Genomic DNA, 14,137 nt, shown 5'->3' with positions numbered 1-14,137 from the left:
TGTAAAATGATGGGTGTTACATACCTAAGAATGGAACAGGAGATGGTGTTCTTGTGTCATGACATACTGAAGGGTCTGCAAGGGTCTTACAAACGAAAGGTTGATAAACTATATATATTGAGGTTTTTTTATAGTCCTGGTTTAGACCTGGTGCAGTACTGGTCCCGGCCAGGGAAATAAACCATCTCTGTTTTGGTTGTTTTCAAAGTAAACATCACTGAAAGTCCATGCATTGGCACTGATTGGTTGTTAATTCTCCGCATGGATATTTAATTATCTGCATCGTCACTCTCGGTTTGAAGTCTTAAGTGGACCATTTCTCCGTGAATCCTGGGTCTGTTTGGATAACTCACACAGAGCTTAGACTTATCGTATTAACGTTACTTACACTACTATAAAAGTTAAGATGCTCGTGTCCCTGCAGTAAAGTCATGTTGCCTGAGGCTCCATCTCCAGATCTTGAGCTGTTGCTATGTTCACATTTGTCCTGATTTGATCCTGGTTTGAGACCTGTTTAGTCTTGATGTATTTATACATATATGATGTATATGGTGATGTGTGAATAGTTTGGGGTTCCTGAGGGATTGGGCTTTTGAACATGTTTAAGTTGATGAAGGAGACAAAAAATCCCAAAGGAACCCCAGCTTACCTAAACCCAGGGAGAACATGCAAGTGAAAACACAAAAAAAGTGTCATAATCACTTATTTCTCGTCCAAGTCATTTGCTTTGACACAGTGACCATAAATGAGCAAAAAGTGCTCAAAACAGTGACTAAATAGAGATGTTTAGTTTAGTACTTTTTCAAATCATGATTTCATTTAGTTGCATAATTCTTTTGATAAATATTTAACGTGAACATAAATAATGCATTGTTCAAGTGTCAGTTTGTAGAAAAAAAAGAAAACTACAGGAAACAACGCTCAGCTTGATCGTTGATTTCAAGAGCATTTGTTCTCACCGTGGACAGCGTGGTGGATGTTGTCCCCTTTCACACCCCATGTCCCCCTGAGCCACTCCTCGACCACCTGTTCTATTTGCTCTCACAGCAGCTCTTTAATCTGGTCCACATCATGTTCACACTGGGCTAAGAGCACCTCCCTGGAGTGAAAGCTTTTTACATCGACTTAACTCGTGGCAGTGTGACAACCAGGGACAGCGTCACATCTGTTCATGTCCAACCAGATTGTAAAATTATAAACTAAAATCATAAAACAGGTTAGACTAAAATGAGTCGTGTAACCTGTTGTCGTGCACTTAACGCTTATTACACTTGCAGATGCCTGACCTTGAAGAGCACGTCATCCGAGAGTCAACAGAGGTCTTACAGCAGCTATAACGCTATTGACTCAGATGCCCACATTATTTACTGCTGCTTCCACTTCCTCCGCTTTACGCCAGGAGCATATCTGTGTGATGATGTCAGGCCGGTCCCAGGTCAGGGCCGGCCGACCCCATTACAGACCCATAACAGCCATGACAAATGACACTCAAACCGGAGGCCCATTAACCGCAAGCGCCAGGAGTGAAAGGAGAGAGAGAAGAACGGTGAAATACACTCGACTCACGGCTGATCTATGGCGTCGGACGGTGAGGCCTAAACGATCTCCGTCAGCGGCTCAAACGGGGCGATGTCCAAATGTGTCCCCGGCTAAATGAGTTAATTAAAGGCGAGCCGCATTCACCCCGGGTCGTAAGATCGGGTTGCTATGTTCGATATCAGTGCTGACAAAAGCAAAGAGGCCGTGCAGTGTTCGTAACGGGGGACTTTCACCACAATTCTTGCACAATGGGCCAATCCTTAGACTCCTGACCGTGATCATAACGGAAAATCTGACCCGAGCTTTGCACTGTGGTTGCCGATTGCTCTTGACAGGTTTTCTCTCTGCTTGATGCTGAAATATGAGCAAAACCCAGCGAACACAATGAAATTAATACTGTAAAATAAATGTAAAGGGGAAGCATTTAATATCCTGATGGACAGTCTGAAATATTTTACGATTTTACACCAACAAACCAAGTATTTTTAGGCTTTAAAGATATCAGACAAACCCTCAACCAGGAACGTATAGTGCACCATTAAAAAAGATACATAAAAATGCAACAGTGAGACTAAGGTTTAGGTTTAATTCAATCTACTAATCAGAAAATTAGTCATGCGCATTTGCTTTAATTGTGCTTGGAACCGAAAAGGATTCAAAGTACCGTATTTTCCAAACTATAAGTCGCACATTTTTTCATAGTTTTGGTGCGACTTATACTCCAGAGCGACTTATATGTGATATTATTAGTTATTTTCACACTGACAACCACAAGAGGGCGCTCTAGGCTCTAAGCGACGCAGAAGAAGAATCAGCACTTCCTCTTCCTCTGGAGTTTGTGGAGTTGTTTAGAAGTGACACAGAGGAAGAAGAATTCAATGGATTTAGTGATTTGGGGTAAAACTGATGCTTTGGTAAACTTGTTAGCATGTTCTTTATGCTATAGTTATCTGAAGAACTGTTCATATGTTACGTTAACATACCAGACACTTACCACAGTTCTGTCTGTGCCTCATGTAGCTGAAGGTGTTAGCGTTAGCATACGTACACCTATTCACCATGTTCTCTCATCTGTTATTATTTTAAACTGCATTTCAAGATTAATTGTCTGTTCTTGGTCTTGGATTGAATCAACTCCTTTTCCTCCCCAAAAATGCAACTTATACTCCAGTGCGACTTATATATGTTTTTTTCTTCTCTATTATGCATTTTTTACTTTAAAATACGGTACGGTTCTCCAAATCTTCTCGAGTCTTGAGTGACCTGAAGGACGTTCTATTAGCATAATAATAAACATAATCTTCCATTTCATACGTCCACTTTGTTCCCAAATTTAGCGTCCGCTTTCCTCAAGATGATGTTACAAATGTGTGTATTTTAAATCAAACAGACCCTGCATGTAACCAAAGCAATTATTTCAACAAACAACAGTGTAAATGATAATGACTTGTGATAGAAAAGTGAGTTTGCGCTCTTGTTGGTGCTTGACCTCTACGTGCTCTGAGCAGTCAGATTGCTCAGGGTCAGAGCTGAGGCCAGACAAAACTCAAAGCCTCTTTGTAACGCGATGCTTCGACTGGTGCGAAACCTTAGGCATTTCGATTAGCCCTGAATGATCCCCTTTTATCAACTGCGAGACGACTTACATTTCCACACAATACAGTAACGAGGCAGAGCTACACTCACTGGCCAATCAAAAGGGCTTCTTAAAGTTATTACAATGTCATATGAACATGAAGCTAGAGCTAATGCCATCTGCAACTTTATTTATAACACACTTCAAAACAATCTGGTTGGACAAAGAGCCAAGACAAAGATCGTTTGCTTATTCAATTTATATTTATTCATACAAATGATAAAGGAAACAAAATTGCACTCTTTTTTTTTTTATGTAAAGATGCTCAATGTCAATGGTTCCCAACATGGGGGTCGCGAGTTATGAGCTGGGGTTGCGTTTAGAATTATGACACTGTATTTTAATGTATTTCTAATTGAAAAACAGTATATTTTAGTGTGATTAAGTCAACTAATTTAATAAGCCACTCAAAGAAACAGTTATACCTGATTTTAAATGTTTTGCAGCAGATGGAATAAGATAAGCCTTTATTTGTCCCACAATGGGGAAATTCTAGTGTTGCAACACAAAGTAGGTACAAAAGTAAATAATAAAAAACAGATAACTCATTAAAAAAAAGGAAAAAACAAACAAACAACACTCTCTTGTATAAAAACCTCTTATACAAAACTAATAATAATAATAACAATAGTAACACACAGAAGACAGTTTGATTTAGCAGTGAGAGTCCTGGTTTGGATGTTTTGGCGTCCCGGCCTGAAAAGGTTGGGAATCCCTGAGCCATGTAACTGTTTCTGGTGAAAGGCCTTCTATGTATTTTAAGGAACATTTTGAAGCAGTTTGTGTCCAGAATTCTGTACTGCTAAACAATACGAGAGTTTAGCTCTGGTCAAACCATCTTTCTTCCCTTTTGTATGTTTTTATATTCACTTAAAACTGAAAACTCTGCACAAACATCCAGTTGTGACATTTCTCTAGACATCACATTGTAAAGTTTGAAACATTTATACACAATGACACTGTATCTGTGTCATTGTGGGTGCCGTTCTGTGAAACTTTACCCACATGATGTAATTGGACTGTTTCTTGGGTTTACTTTGCTCTGTTGGGGGTCCGTGTTTGTGTGGAGCAGAATGCTATTGTTTAGTGTTGACTCAGCTCAGCACAAGTCAGGCAGGACAGCACGTCCCCCGCGGTCGTGTCCACCGTAGGTTTGTTGTAACCGTCAAGCGATGCACAAGCTGAGGTGGTATTTAGTGGTCACTAGAGCCTTTATTTGCAAAAGAGAACAATGTGACATTGTGTAAACTTTGTGATACTTTTCATCACCGCATTTTATAAAAGAAACTTTCTCACACAAATACGCAACAACAAAAAAGTCATGTGTTGTGAAGTCGGAGAACTGTTAATTCTCATCCCTTGGGCTGTCCAAAACGGTATTCTTAGAAAGTTTTATGAATGAAATATTTGTCCAATATCACACAAGTTGCGTCTTCAAGTAAGTAATTTCCTCATTCAAAAACAGTCCAAAACCATAAAAAAGTAAGTGCACCTTTAACATAAATCACAGCTATTGACTAAATATTAAAGGACACATATCGTGCCTTTCATGTGTTTTGATTTGCCTTTAAACATGCTATTGCTCTTGAACAGGAGGATGTAGATTTATTTTCAGAACTGTGGCCAGGCTAACAAACTGTCACAGTAGAGCCCTCGATCCCAGCTATTCTCAGCTCGAATGATTTTCTTCTATTTTTTAACAATAAAATAAAAACTTTCAGAGATCAATTAGAGTAAATTACTCCCGCTATTAGCCCTGAACTAGCCCAAGCTGTAAAACTAACGTCCCATATAAATCCATCAGTAAATTTAGAAAGGTTTACAGCTGTTGATCAAGCAGAGATAACTTCAGCCATTATGTCCTCTAAAAGCTCAACTTGTGTCCTAGACCTAATGCTAAACTCCTCAAAGACATTCTCGCCCTAATTATAGACACTATTCTTAATATAATAAATACTTAACTCGAAAGTGCTTATGTTCCACAGTCCTTCAAACATGCAGTCATTAAACCTCTTCTGAAAAAGCCTAATCTAGATCCCGACCTATTGGTAAACTACAGACCTATTTCAAATCTTCCCTTTGTCTCTAAAACCCTTGAAAAAGTTGTAGTTAAGCAGCTTTGTCGCCATCTATGGGAAAATAATTTATTTGACGTTTTCCAGTCAGGGTTCAGAGCCCACCACAGCACTGAAACTGCACTAGTTAAAGTCACAAATGATTTGTTATTAGCCGCTGACGATGGACTGGTCTCAATCCTGGTTCTGTTGGACCTCAGCGCAGCGTTTGACACCATTGACCACAACATTCTACTGCAGAGGTTAGAATGTGATGAAGGTGTCAAAGGCCCCGCCCTCAGCTGCTTTAAATCCTATTTATCTGATAGGTACCAATTTGTTAAAGTAAACCAGAGCTCCTCACCTTGTTCTAAAGTAATTTACGGTGTGCCTCAGGGTTCGGTACTCGGTCCAATTCTGTTTACTCTTTACATGCTGCCGTTAGGCAACATTATCAGAAAGCATGGCATTAACTTCCACTGCTATGCAGACGACACTCAGCTGTATTTATCAATGAAACCTGATCAGAGCGATCAAGTAGACAGACTTAGTACTTGTGTGAAGGATATAAAAGCTTGAGTGACACGTAATTATTGGCTTATTAACCCTGAAAAAACAGAGGTCATTGTGCTGGGCCCTAAACGTCTACGAGACGCTTTATCTGAGCAGAAAATCACTCCTCCAGTTCTACTGTAAGAAACCTCAGAGTCTTATTTGAGAGCTCTCATTTAAAGCTCATATAAATCAAGCTTGGGGTGAGCTTAGGACATTTGTCTAAGGACACAGAATGCTGGGACATTGCCATGTATGAACATCGTTTAATCTGTTTTTCACTGTCGCCCCTCGAGGCAACTGCTGTTGTGATTTTGGGCGTTGCAGAATTGAATTGAGTAACTCATGTACCTTATGTTTTACTACAAAAAAGAAGACAAAACAGACCATGTCACTCTGGCTTTTCCCACGTTAGAAAATGACATTTGGCTCCATCTACTGGCTGCTGAGGGAATATAAGAGAGAAACAAAAGCTAGCTTGTCTCCAACATGCTAATGCAGGCACACAGTTGTAATGATCGTGATTTCATGATTTATGAAGATCGCAGAAAATCTTTGGAGCCCGGTAGAATATGACCTGAAAGAATGCAGTGTTTTTGAGAGGACGTTCTAACCAGGATTCATCAAACTAGTGTCAATGAAGCTAAACGCAACTTTAGACACATTTTTGATGAGGGAACAATGTTAGAACATACTTAAAAGTCAATGTTGCATAATATGTGTCCTTTAAATCAGGGTTCCCCAACCACCGGGCCGGGGCCCATTATAACCCATTTTTTATCACAATGTATTATTATTTTTGTTTTATAGTCTGTTGCTATGCCCCAATATTCTATATGTGTTTTAACATGAAAGTATAGAGCCAATGACTCTAATAAACAGAAAACATAAGTAATAAGGTATTTTAAAAGTTATATGTACACACTGTACACTGTTGTTACTGGTCCCTAAAATAAATCTTTTGACTGGTCCTTGAGAGGAAAAAGGTTGGGCATCGCTGCTTTAAGTCGTGCACCCAAAAATGTATGCATAAGAATATTAGCCAAAGAGTTTGTGGGAGTTAAATACATGCGTTCTCCTGTCGTGGTTTGAAAATCCGACACCTTTAAACTTTATTGACTGCGTTTTGAACTGTGTAATTCCTTATTAAACTCCACATTCACCTCTCAAGCTGTCATCTGTGCCCACAGCGAGGAAGTGTGTTGCGACTGCAGACTAAGTATTTTCACTCTAAGCCTTTCTGTAAACTCTCTTAAAAGTCTTAATCCTATTATTCCAATGCAGCGTCTGTGAAGTGGCCTCCCAGATTACGGCCCACTGCACCTGGTCCTTTACAAAACCTGTCCCCCCCCCAAAAAATAATCTGTTCAAATTGTCAACTCTCACCTCTACGCTGGTGCGAGAAGTGAAGTCGTCAGTCAGTGAAACGGTAATCAGACCATTGTGGCTGAGATTAAGGTTTTTCCCCTCCACAGGTTTCGGGATCTTTCAACGGCGGCAACGGATATGACAAGTGTGGGCCCGCACTCCGAGGGATAATGGAGTGACTGTGCACGAAGGCTGGCAAATACGTCCGACTAAATGGAGAGGATGCTGGCACTTGTCGCCGAGGGTTTTAATCAGCGCCGGCGTGACAAACGACACAGCCCGCAAACTCATTCGGAGACGCCGTCGCAGGTCCAAGAGGGTTGTCTGCGCGTTTTAATCAATTCCAACGTCGGGGGGGGGGGGGGGAACGGGGTGAACGCGGCGCGGATAAAAGACTTTGCAAGTGCGTCTGAATGAGGAGCTGTTTTAGAGTCAAGCGGCTTTGAGGGACCGAGCGACAAAGGCGGCTGAGAAAACAGACTGTGCCCTGGATCAAATGGAGAGTAAGCTAGCATTTATCAGTTGGCGTAAAATAATAGAGTCTCGGACGGCAGAAGACAGTGATGGATCGGCGTCTTTTAGTTCCGGGGTTGCCACAGCAAACCATCTGCCTCGTCACGTGTTTGCTGCGAAACATGACTGAGTTAAAGTATTCGTCTTGTGTTCATGTGTTGTTTTGTGCCTTTTGTATTTGTGTTTTTATTTGTGTCCTTTTAGGCAGTTGGAAGCCGCTCAATGAACAAACTTTGATAAATAGATTGATTAAGTTGTGTAATAAAATTGCTTTTTCCTAATTATTCAGGAAAGGCCCAATTTCTACCTGTTAAAATGTTTTGCTTGTTTCTGTTTTCCCAATATCTAGTTTTAAAATGGACTTAAAGGAGACAAATATGCTTTTATCTGCTCTATAGTTACAACCTATAGCACCAGTGGATCATTATTATATATGTCGGACATCTAAAATTACAGAATTGACAACTTTAAGAGCGAAAACGAGAAGGGAAAACAATTCTAAACCGGTCAAAGGTTCGTAAAAGTCGATTTTGCGCCTTTATGGATTTGAAGACTGAGGTAAACACTGTTGGTAGTACTGTCCAAGCTGTGCAGAGGAGGCTCCTGATGGCGCTGCAGTAGACTCGGGCTGGAGGGTGTTAAATACAGTTACACTTTGTTTATAGCCAAAGGGGCAATTCAAAAAAGCACAGTTTGCACATAAACAAAGTGACTTCACAATAGGGACACTGCTGGTCACCAAAAATACGCCGACTTTATCCAAAACACATCTGCATTTGTAATTAGTTTAATGTATTCTTGCTTTAGTCCTTTAATCCTCTCAGTCGGACGCTCGAAAACTAAATCAATGTAAGTTTATGCACAAAAAGACTCATTTTGAGCTTTTTTTTGCTGTCAAATTGCATTCTAAATAACTGCATGCTTATATTAGCATGTCGGGTGCAAGCTAGCTTTCTTCATCTCCCCTTTGTGCTTCCCTCTGCTGCCAGTAGATGGAGTTCTAACACAAATCCTGATGAGATATCACCACACAGACGTACAGTAATGTATGCGGTCCGTAGATACATTATTCAAAGTTTTATCTAGAGTATAAAAGGCCAAATCTGAAGTACGCAAGAGCATTTTCAAACAATACAAAAAAACGATGCATAATACGTGCCACAAAGTCACCTCGCATGCACCCTTTTACAACAACTCAACTCTGCAGAGATTGTGCTAAGCCACGAAGAGTCAGGACCCCCATATTTTACAATCACGTCCACACAAACAGATCTCCCACTATGAGTTGATCCTCGTGCAGCACGGCCTCCTTGTAAAAATGATGTCACTCAGCTGTTTTGAGAACCATCATCTGTCTCATTCCCCAAAGTACCGTACACAGCGAAACCATATGATTACAAATGATTACATCGTCCGCTTGGCCTCGGATGCTCCTCGTACGTCTAAAACCTGCTCTCCACGCTCGCAGATAGGTTATTAATTGGGCTTTTTGTACCGTCTGTTTAACCGCGGCGGGCTTTAAGTGGTCGGTGAACCAGGAGACGTCGCGCGGCGCTAACGCTAAACCCCACGTCGTTAGCCCCTGCGCATAAACCCCCGGCCTTGACATCGTTTTAGAGATAAGCGCCGCTACAACAAACGCGCTGAAACAACAAACCGCCGATCCTTTAAGTTCTCTCATTCGTCCCGCTCGACTGTACGTGCGGAAGGCGTTGTCAGGCGGGAGTGACGCCGACGTATACAAACGGTCCTCCCGGAGTTGTCACGAGTCAAACATAAGCCAGATTCTCTTCGCCTTGAGGCCTGTTCCGATGACTCGACCTCTCCAGACTGTCACCGGGTAAATGCGACTCCACCACGACTGTGGGAGATGTAGAGATTAGGAACAATTAAAACTATGTACCGTATTTTCTGGAGTATAAATCGCACTGGAGTATAAGTCGCACCGTCCAAAAAAATGCATATTAGAGAAGAAGAAGACATGTATAAGTCGCACTGGAGTATGAAATGCGGTTACAAGTGTGAAAATAACAAATAATATCACATATAAGTCGCTCCAGGGTATAAGTATAAGTATATAAGTATGAATATAAGTATAAGTGGCACCGGAGTATAAGTCGCACCAGCCAAAAAAATGCATAATAGAGAACAAAAGAACATATATAAGTTGCACTGGAGAATGAAATGCGGTTGCAAGTGTGAAAATAACAAATAATATCACATATAAGTCGCTCCGGTGTATAAGTATATAAGTATAAATATAAGTATAAGTCGCACCCCGGCAAAAACTATGAAAAAAGGTGCAACTTATAGTCCGGAAAATACAAAACAAAATTTAGACTTTTGATTGACGACGTGTTATGATTTTTGTCTGTTTGTTCTGGTTTTTGTTGTTTAATCTACAAATTCCAAATGGATATTAAATCGATGCAAGGTGAGGGAGTGCGTGATGACTTTTAAATGTGTCTAAATTCAAACTTAAAACTATTTCAGGTGGTTAGTTATAGTTTCCATTATAAAAGCTTGGAAATAGTATTTTTTTTTTATCCTGGGTCGTGTTGTGGTTTAAGGTCCGACTCTTAGATTAGATCTGGTTTGCAAATTCCTTGGTGCTTTTATACATCAGTCGTTATAAAAGTCGTGTTTTTGACCTTCCTCGAGAGTTTTCCATCCATACTTTTGCAGCCCAGATGTTACGCTGCTTTTTGGATCGCGGTCAGAAGTTACTAAAAAAGCTATGCCCAGAAAATTCTGCTGTGGATCAATAAAAATGTGTCTACGTCTCATTTTTTTATATATCAAATAATAGGATTTGGTGAGTGTTTGTTGTATGCAATTCTACAGTCTTGCCTCCCCTGTCAATATACATGTCTGTGCGTGGAAACAATGAATGCAATACTTTATTAATTATAGTTGTAGTAAAGTGTGTAGTCATCAATGAGGATGTCACAATATAAAATGTTAGTGCTACGATTATTGTGAGAAAAAAACATCACGATTTAACGATTAAGATTAGATAAGATAAGATAACCGTTATTTGTCCCACAATGGGGAAATTCCAGTGCTGCAACACAGATTAGGCACAGAGACAGATTAGGCACAGAAGTATAATAATAAAAAAGATAACTTAGACATAAATATATTGAAAAAACATTGAAATTGAAATATTGAAAAAACAAAACTCTTATAAAAGACGTTTTTAAAAAAATCTTATAAAAAAACCTCATATACTCTTAATAAAAATAACACTCTTATTTACAGCAGCTTATTCACAATTATTGAGACTGTGAACAAACAAACAGAAATCTTAAATTTTCTTTTATTCCCGTGGTCTGACATGTGACTGTTCCTCAATTTAGTGCACATAAATAAAGTTACATTTACTAAAACAGCCAGATAAAAAGCTCTTTACATTTACTATTACCACTATTTTTGGTGCTATAGCTTGAACTAAAAATAATACTCTAAAAACTGTCACAATTATTATTTTTTGATTCTTACGATTATATTGAGACCTGAATCATCACGATTATCGATCAACCCAATAACCCTGTCATCCCCAGTCATCAGTTATCATCAGTTATCATTTTATTGTGCATATCTTTCAAACAGATGGACTCTTGGCTCATATTTCAGGTTTAGAGCTCATTCTGAGCCGCTCGCAGCCGCAGACTTTTATATGACGCCATAATCACTGCATCCGCGTTTTATTGCATAGTAGTGGAAGTTAAGTAATGTTTTGCTGATTGCATTTTAAAACTAAACGAGGCTCCACTCAAGCTAATAAACTTTATAGTTGGAACATGCAACACTGTTTATCTCAAATACTTTCACACACAACTTGTTTTCGTGGGTTTTTAGGCATTTATGGAGTCGAGATTAGATTCAAAGTTGTTATTCGAGCTGTTATCTTGGTTGTCCTACATAGATTTTTGCACTATTTTCTGCTCCGGGCCTGTGCTTTTCGGGGCGCCCCCTGCTATCACCGAGCCCACGGTCCAACGGCCCGTTTGGGGATTGGTGGACATTTATTACATGAGCGAAGGCAGAACGAGGCGACCCACACACACGGCGCACTGTGGCCATATTTGGAGCCAAAACATGTAAAATGGCGAACCAAAATAAGACCGCAGCAGCGTCTGGACAATTTTATGATGTGCATGAATTACTTTGCCACAGTGAATTGTTGGGCTTTGCGTCAAATTCACTTAATGGCATTTACAAAGCGCAGAATGGTATATACTGGTTTATACTTCTGACTGCTTTTCCTGTTGAGTCAATGTTTCTAAATGTTTCCTTTTGGGTTCAAATGTGACTTTTGGTTTGGTTTTCCTTGTTTCTCTTCTAGTACTAGTTTAGTGCTAGTTGAGTCCAGGTTTAGTTCCAGGATTAGACCCAGTTTAGTTCAAATGTTGCCGTGGTGAGCGCTTGTGTGAACGTAGATTTAGTTAAAAATACACATGGGACGAAGACAAAACAGCCGCGTGCGATTGGCTCTTTTACTGGTCTTTACCTGACATTTATTGCCTTTAGTTCAGGAAAACACGTTTTCTCCTTATAATATATTGTAAATGCCGTTATACATGAAAACACGAGATAGATAATTGTATAGTACATATTTTCACATTGAGTTTGAATATTATAGTGTAAAACATATGAATAAAAAGGATGAATGAGAGCTGCGTGGGTAAATGTGTGTCCATAACTTTTCACTGTCGCCCCTTTTAAAATTTTATAAATAAATAAAGATTATCAAAAATTAGACAAATTCCTTCTAAAAAATATTAAAAAGGATTATCGAAAATTAAGCAAATTTCTTTTTAAAAATTTTAAAGAAGATTATCAAAAATTAAACACATTTATTCTAAAATTTTAAAGAAGATTATCAAAAATTGAACAAATTTATTCTGTTTGTTTCACCGTTTGCTGTGCATTTATTTATCACCGATTAGACAAGGACAAATCACACTCACTTTCTCTTTTTTCACTTACTATACCGTGCAGTTTTTAAGCGACTCTCTGATGAAGTACAAGTACAAGATCTCTGCACAAAACACATCACACATATACTTCAATACCTTTACTTTAGTATTTTTTTCTTGCATTTGGATGACTCTCTACTTCCATCACTGTTACCTGTGTTTTTATTTCCTCAACTATTGCACTGCACAATCACCGATGGCCAAAAGCTATAGCATAACACGCATTACGCAGGTTTCACTTTTGCAAACACGGACATGCGCTGTCACACAGATTTTCACGTTTTAACTTTAAAAACACTCTTCTGTAGCGCTGCCAGTTCAGAGACAGCTGTATCGAGCTGGTTCGGACGCGCGGAAGACACTGTCCATAACAAGGACTTTGACTTCTGAACCCGAGTCTTTCAGCGCTGTAACCGTCTTCGGGGGCCCTCGGTAACGGAGGAGCATTCCAGGGGTCCCATCTCACTCTTCGAGCCCTCTCGTGTTTTGCTGAGAACATAACAACAGCGAGTGTGCGCCGAGCTGAGAGCGCCGAGGAGATTTTAATGGAGACGGATTGAGTGGAAATGAGACACAAAGTAGCGTGTAGTTTATGTTAGTGTTTCGGTCTAATTGGAAACACCGTTCTGTTCCGGAGTCGAGGTGAATCATTTTGGATGAGGGGAGAGAATTCCCAAGTAAATCTTTTCAGATGACTTCACGACCAAGAACGTCCAGAAGCCTTTATGTCCAGCAGGAGGGAAGAGCGGAGACTTCAGAGTGAATTGTACGAGCAAGAATCAGACCGCCGTGTACTGTCTGTGTCTAGTTCTAAAGCTTCTTATACTGATCATAAACCAGGAAGAACAAGTCCACGTTTGTAGCTAAATTACACTTTGGAATAAGATGAGATACGACAATCCTTTACTGTCCACACATGGGGAAATTTCATCGTGGCCACGCAGGTAGATACAGAGGTAGATACAGAGGAAAAGAACAGATCACTTATAGGAAGTTTGAAGGAATAAAGCTGATCCTAGCTACTGTAATAGTCGACTAGTCAGCAAATACTTTTTCTACTAGTCGATTATGTCTATTGTTCTCATGTTGTATTGAGGCTTTTTAAATACATTGTCGAAAGGTGGCAATTTGGTGACTGAAGGCTGCTAGACAGAGGATTTACACCAAAAGCGTCTTATTCATGTACATCAGAAATTGTTAATTCATTTCTGACATTTTGATTTGATAATGCCACTTGTCTTTGTTATAAAGTGTTCCTTTTGTATGCAATTTACAGTCCGTATAGTCCAGCTAGTGATTATCAAAATACGATTCCGATCATTTTTTCTATAGTCGACGAGTCACATTTTGTCAGTTAATTCATTCCAGCTCGTCGTGATTAACACACCCAGGATATAATTAAAACGCAACGCTGTTAAGAAACCGTTTGTGTGGAGGAGTTTGTGATCTAGAAACAAGTTAGAAGGCTTTTTTCACAGTTTAAAAACAGAAAA

Source organism: Eucyclogobius newberryi, unplaced genomic scaffold (assembly GCF_026437365.1).
Source record: "Eucyclogobius newberryi isolate DKJ021-1_F unplaced genomic scaffold, fEucNew1.0.hap1 SCAF_16, whole genome shotgun sequence".
Classification (NCBI taxonomy): domain Eukaryota; kingdom Metazoa; phylum Chordata; class Actinopteri; order Gobiiformes; family Gobiidae; genus Eucyclogobius; species Eucyclogobius newberryi.
Note: the sequence above shows the minus strand (reverse complement) of the source record.